Below are 7,797 nucleotides of genomic sequence, written 5' to 3'. Positions count from 1 at the left end.
AGCCACATGGAGGCAGAACGGGATGCCAGCCCCCGCGCGTGGAAGGCGGTGGTAACATTAAGGTTTTAAGGCGCAGGACGGCAGCATTAAGTATGAAGCAGAGCCGACGGGACGCTGCCTTCAGACGGATGCAGAAGCGGCGTGGTGAGGCATTTATGCCTGGTATGTTGGCGCAGAGTTCTAAGGAAAGCAGGGGAGGCGCCAAAAGCCTCTCACACGCAGCAATTATGATAATTCTCCTATTTATTGAGACCAGTAACCACTCTCTGGCTCATCGATGGCAAATTCATGACCAGGGTATTAGCGAAACTGGCTTCCTTGTACATACTCACCGTGGGTATTACAGTGGAGTCGGCTCTCGAGTTTTTGGCAAAATGCCGCGGGATAGAGGCATCCCCAGAAGAGGGGGAAGATCCGGCGTAAGAGTCAGCTCGGAAAGGGGCAGTGTGCAGCCCATTTCACCTATAAATGAAGCGCCCCCTTCTTCAGATTCAGACAATTCTGAGCAGGAATGTCTGCTCCCTCAGGGAACTTATCAGTCCTTCCGTTTTCGATTCCCAAGTCGCCTGGTTCGTCCAGAGGTAGTGGTGAATTTCTCTGTTTTCATAACGGAGGAGGACCCTAGCTGCATCAATTCGGGCTCCCCTTCCAGAGCTCATGACAGTGATGTTTTCGTTGGGGATATGGAGGGTATGGTCTACAGAACGCGCCGCGATTCTGAGATGCTTGCTCCGAGCGTACTAGCCCAGCCGGCAGAACCTCGGGAGGATTCGGGCAACGATCTTTCCATCCAGGAAATCATGCAATTACCTAATCTGAATGCTGTTGCAGAAGTCTCAGGAACCCAAGCTCCCCCGGATCCTGAAGACGGGATGGTCATCTGGATAGATTCTCCCGGCCAAGGTGACAGCGTTCAGACGGAATCGACTAGCCAGCATACTTAGTTCACTTCGGTGTGAGATCTTCTGTCTTTTTGTCTTAATGTTTTCGTATCTAGTGTCTCTCTCTGGTATTCTCAATTTTCAGGCTCTCTACAGTTACTGCTGCTGGCTTCAAGCCACAACAGCCAGCTTTTTTTGCGCTACTCTTCATAATGTAACATGGCACTATCCTGTTAGTCGCCACGGTATCTATGTCAGTAGGAGTCTAGGTTCTATGATATCAAGAAATCATGTGGAAGAATGGAGTTTTGGTACCCAGCAAAAGCGGATAGACAGAATAGTCAAGCCTTCTCAGTTCGAGGACTGGCCTCGGCCTCCTTGTAAAATCTATAGCTCTGTACATATTTTTCTCTTTTAATATAGAAGTAGCATTTACTTAGAAAAAAAAAAAATTAACTTTTATTATTGTTCTTATTAGATTTATGAGTAATTTTTACCAAATATAAAACGCAATAATAAAGTTTTAGTTTTTTATTTGTTTATTGAAAATTATTTAATAAAAGGTATTTTTTATAGGTAAAATTTTGTTTTTTTTAATTAAAATTTAAGGATTTAGGTATTTTACAATTGGTCAAAATTCTTAAAAACAAAGTTTTATGAACAATTTGTTTTTATTGTGAAAGTGGAATTTTAACTTTCAATATAGTTCCTATCATATTTATGAGTGAGTTTTACCAAATAGAAAACCTACTATGAATGTTTTTTATCTAAGTCAATGTAAGATAAATATACTCAAAAAAAATGAATTTAATGAGTACAAAAATATTTGAAAACAAATTCTTGAAGTATAAAAATTAATAACTATTTTTATAAATATTTTAAATTGACATGAATTATATTTAATAACATAAACAAGTTAAAAAGGAAAATAAAAACATGAAAAATTTGATACGAATAATGTTTAAAAAAAAACAAAAATATACTTTAAAAAACAACATTATATATACAAATTCAACAAATATAAAGAAATTAAGGTGCAAAACTATTTAAAAATTAACATCTTAATATCACAACTTAGAACCAATTCACACAAGTTAAGATATAAAACATGAAAAGGGGGATAACACATATTATTAGAGGAAAGACTATGCAGAGTAGATGGAAATGGAGAAGTAAAAACTAAGCCTTCCATTTCCTTATACTATTACATATTGGAAATAAAGGAGAGGTCAAATTTACATATCAAAGATTGGTATTGTGATTGTAGGCTTTCACACTTAATATATTTGGAAATCAACGAGAAGTTAAATATATATATCAAAGATCCTAATGAATATTGTGAGTGTAGGCTTTCACACTTTGAATTCATATGAATGTTGTTGCTTATGGAAGAACTATGAAATGAATGTAAAACATTCCATATTTCAAGTGGATCGTCATTAAAAGCTTTATTTGTCCTTGATGATGAGTGGAGCTTCTACTCGAACTCCAACATTTCACACCCATTCCTTCTTTGAGAAGCAATATTTCCAAAAAAAACTTGAGTGAAAGTTAAGACAAAATTGGTTGTTGAAAAAACAATATGAGGAACCATAAGTCCATGGAACGGCTCCCCACATCCTCAAAACTCTTTGGGATCTTGCCATTGAGTTTTCAATATAGAGAGGGTTACGATATAGAAAATTTTAAATTTTAAATTTATTTTTGGTATTAATAAATATTAATAGTTAATGGTTCCAAGGGAAGCTCAATTCAATGGTTGTGTTATGCAAAGTATGTGATCCAATGTTCAAATCTCTCTAATTTGACTTGTGAGCCATGGTCATGTTATGCAAAGTATGTGATCCAATGTTATCTCTCTGATTTGACAATTTTAAATTAAAAATTTATTTCTGGTATTAATAAATATTAATAGTTAATGGTTCCAAGGGAAGCTCAATTCAATGGTTGTGCTATGCAAAACATGTGATTCAATGTTATCTCTCTGATTTGACAATTTTAAATTAAAATTGTATTTCCAGTATTAATAAATATTAAAAAATAGTATTTTTTACATTTTTCCAATTAAAACGAAAATAATAATTTAAATTTATAAAACTATTTGAAGTTTATATATGGAAATGGAGAAATAAAAACTAAATATATGTTAATCATCATCATATATATGATGATGATGATGGTGGTGGTTAACGTCCACTAAGACCAAATATAATTATTAAAATGAATTAAATTAATAAATTTAATATTATAGTTATTTGAAAAAATATAATTTTTTAATATTCGAAATTTTAATACAATTAATAATAATAAAGATCAAACTTAACATATTAATATAGTAAATCTAATATATTATAATATATATGTTATATAGCAATTCTAGTATACTTTGTATTGAATATATTATAATATACATGTTATATAGCAATTCTAGTATAATTTGCATTGAAATAACTTATAATTTATTTGAAATAAAATTTAAAATATGTAAAATATATGTATATATAATTTGATATATTTATAAATTTAAATGGAAAATTTATTTATTTTAAATATCTGTATTCAGATATTATTGCATTCCATAAAATTTTATCATAGTTATCATCTTAAATACTGATCTAACATGAACTGAGAGGGATCCAATTTCTTCACATGTAAATATTTTATTATGATAAGTGAAAGGGATTCAATTTCTTCACGTGTAAATATTTTATTATGAACTGTGAGAGGGATCCAATTTCTTCAGGGGTAAATTTTTTAATGAGTGGTGAGAGGGATCCAATTTCTACATGTAAATTTTTTTATGAGCGGTGAGAGGGATCGAATTTCTTCACACGTAATTTTTTTTATGAGTTAATATTATTTAAATGTTTTGCATAGTTATTTAATTTTTTTGTTTTTAGATTTTTCATAATTTTTATTTTCGTGAACATTAGAAAAATTTCAATTCAATTATCATACTGGACTAGGCTATAACAACTAACTTTAAATGCAAAACAAAAAAATACCAATTTTTTTTTAACAAACTATATCTATAAATTATATAATAATACTAATATTATTATATATATATATATATAATTAAAAAATATATAAACATAATAATACCGATATTATTAAATATTATAATTTCATTAAAAATCCGATTAAAAAATATTTAAACATAACAATCATTTCATAGTTTAATAGAAAGTATTTTTTATATAATTTTTAAAGTATTATACTTTCACCCACTTCAGACACTTTTTTAATCAAAAGTATTAAAGGAAAGTGTTTATTATTATCATCTTAACCTTTTCAAAATAGTTAAATCTTTATTTTATATATACACACGTAACCACTGACATCATAAGAAACATAATTATAAAATAATAATTGTTAAACTTATTCTCGGCATTTTAAACATCTTTTCATCTTAAACCTTACATAAACTTAGAATAATTAATTTTATATAATAAACCGATTATATTATTAATTGCTTTACCAAATGCATGATATGTGCAAATGATATTATATTTATATATAAAACAAATCTTTAAAATTTTAAGCAACGATAAACCTGGAATATACATTTCACACCATTAAAAAACTAAAGGTTTTTAAAGTAATAATTCATTGTTATACTAATAATAGATAAATAATATATTAAAAATATAAATATATATCATCCTTTCCAATATATATATATATATAATAAATTATCAATATGTATTATCATTTCAAGCTAAAAAGCTGAAGTAATAATAAGTCTATTGATATAAAAATAATAATTAATATAAACCGGGAAAAAATAATAATTAATATAAAGAAATTCAAATCCCTTTAAACTCCACTTGTTTTCAAAGTTGAACTTTTTCAAATGCTGCAATTTTTAAAACATTTTTCACAACCTATTAAAAGGGAAGCAATGATATATTAACCAACAACATTTTAATAATAATATTATTTTTAAGACAGATTATTTTAATATTATTATTTTTTAAAAATACAGATCTTGAATTATATGTGAAGTTATTTTTAGTAATATTATATAAAATATAAATAGTTTTTTATAATATTTTAAAACAAATTTTTAAGAATAACTTTTATGAAAATGAAATGTTATGATTAAAAGATTTTAGGTTTAAATCTCTAACCTTAGGGATAAGTAAGCACTTAGGGGTTACTTTTAATAAAAAAATAAAATTTAATTTAATTAAAAAATTGCAATTATAAATTTTAATTATTAAAATATTAAAAGTTAAATGTATTTAGAGAAACCCCGGATGTGGGTGCCTGTGGTGAGAATTAAACTGACGGGAGAGGGGCTGGGCAAGGCAGAACATCACTTGCCTGACCAGTACAAGGAATGTAAAGAGGATACAGCATCTGGCGCATGGCATAAGCGTATGGATGGGTATTTGGGATTGCAAGGCAATCAGTTCAGCTTGCACACCAGGTTTGCAGTGATGGAGATCAACTTCGCACGCACCACCATGCAACAGAAAGCACGAACCATCAATGTAGCAGTTATGGGAGGAGCCTCCCGAGAAATGACAAGGAATGATAAAGCCAGGGGAGGGCCTGGGGAGATGGAAACTTCATTGGCTTTTCTGCTCTTCCCGCTTACCTCCGGTCTCGCAACGAATTCCAGGGCGCATGAGGGGAAATGGGTTCTGGTGTTGATGGGCTTGGCCATCCCTGCGAAGCTAGATTTTCTCCTACCCGGGTATCTTTTCGGTGTTTCATACTGGTATTTTCATTTACATATCTCGGTAACTCATCTCTTTGTCTGGTCATTGGTTTCGTATACAAGCAGGGATTTTTCTGATCCAGGTTCGGTACACCAGAAGGAAGGGTTCAAGCTCAGCAAAGGAGGCTCGACAAGAAGGCAAAGCTGCTGCCAACAATTGGTTAGTGCTCTGGAGCTGCAATCCTGGACCTAGGCCGTCGTCACTAGCAAGATGCCTCGTATGAGACCAAGGATGGGCAGCCGCAGGGGGCAGCCGAGGAGGGCTCCAACTGAATCGTCTTCCAGTGAATTGTCAGGGAGGCACAGGCCTTTAACACACAACAGAAGAGGAAGATCTCGCGCCACCAGCTCTCGGCCCGGACCTATCCCTACCTCTGGTTCCGCCATCTCTACCTTTGACAGCGCACTGAACAGACCCATGATCACTACCTATTTTACAGTGGTCTTTCAGGAAGAAAGCCAAGCAGAAGATATAAGGATACAGTCAAGGAATTCAAGGGCAATCCCGGCTCCCTCTTCTTCATTTCAGTTGGATGCTGAAAATGCCCCTCAGCAGGAAACAAATGAACAAGCAGGCAGAGCTTAGGAAGCGATGATGGTTGACCCGGATCCCGTTGCTCAGAACGCGACTCAGATAGAGGAATTGCCAGACATGGGCTGGTGTCGCATCATAGAAGAGCCCCTTGATGAATAACACATCCATCCACGCTTCTTTTTTTGGCAGAATGCCCTTCACCACTGGGCATGACTGTAAGGCGACTAGGTTCTGGGATCTTTGGTATTCCTTAGTTTTTTGGAGTTTTTGCACTATCATATGTATCACAGATCGATCTCCTGCGAGGGACACAAAATTAGACAGTTTACAAATATGTTTGTTTTGGACAGTTCTGCCTCCTACAGGAACAGAGTTACTTCGGTCATGATGTAAAATTACCATTACCCTGTTAATATAATAGATATAGTCTTATGTAGAAGAAAAAAAAAGAAAAGAGAAAAAGTATTTAGAGAAAATAAAAAAAATTTAAATTATATAATTAAAAAAATGATTTAAAAATGTTAAATAACTATCTTATTAACCTGTGTAAGGTCGAAAAGAAAAAGGGGAGAAAAACTTGAAGCGTGAGTCCTACTCACTGCCGGATTCCAGTTTTTGCCCCTTTCATACTCTCTCCTCTCTTCTCTTTTCTTATTCTTTTTGCACGTTAGTCCTCTAACGTTGCGTGGGGTGTGAAAGCACTCGGGCCCTTGTGGCAGCATACTGAATGCTTCAATGCATCTGCTAGTGTAACTTTTCATTATTTTTTTAATAAAAAGTTACCGTTTTTTTTTTTTCCTTGGAAAAACTATCTTATTAACCTTTATATCATTTATATTTCTCTCATAATAGATAGAAAATCCATCTACAAAATCTAACATTTCCTAACAATATTTATTTCCATGTTTTTCAGGAATAAAAAAAAAAATTATAAACAACAATTATATCATTGAATTATTCAATAAAAATACCATTAAAAAATTAAAACTTTTTAATAAATAAATAAACAAAAAAAACCTCTCATAATAGATAGAAAGTCCATCTACAAAGTCTAACATTTCCTAACAATATTTCCATATTTTGAGAAGAACAAAAAAAATTTATAAACAACAATTACATCATTAAATTATTTAATAAAATTGGCCTAAGAAAACATGGAAACTTTTTAATAAATAAATAAACAAAAAAAACTCTCTATCTCTTAATAAAGTCAAATTATTTTATTGGTAGATTTTTATATAAGTAATATTTATAACTTTGACATTTTAGTTATTATTATATTCTTCAATCTTCTGGACTTCGGTGAGTTTTGACTCATGCATGTGTGGGTTTGAATTTTTATATAAGCAACACCTATAATAATGATTCTTCAAAAATATAACATGACATGACAGAATGATTATTATTATTTGCTTATAATAATGACTTGCACCCCAAAGTATACTTAGTTGGTACTAAAACCTAACTTATTGCTTTAGCATTTAGTGTAAGACAAGACATTGTGCAATTAATATAATTATAGCAATGGCCCATTGAGAAATACATGCTGGCTAAATCATGTATATACATTTAATATATACTTAGATGCAAAATATACATTCAATAATAAAATAATAAAAGAGACAAAGAATAAGGAAAGTCTTGAATAAACA

This window comes from Pinus tabuliformis, chromosome J, assembly GCF_031772625.1.
Source record: "Pinus tabuliformis cultivar Carrire ecotype Pingquan chromosome J, CPIR1, whole genome shotgun sequence".
In the NCBI taxonomy this organism is placed as follows: Eukaryota; Viridiplantae; Streptophyta; class Pinopsida; order Pinales; family Pinaceae; genus Pinus; species Pinus tabuliformis.
The sequence above is the reverse complement of the archived record's forward strand: the minus strand, read 5'-3'. Positions refer to the sequence as shown.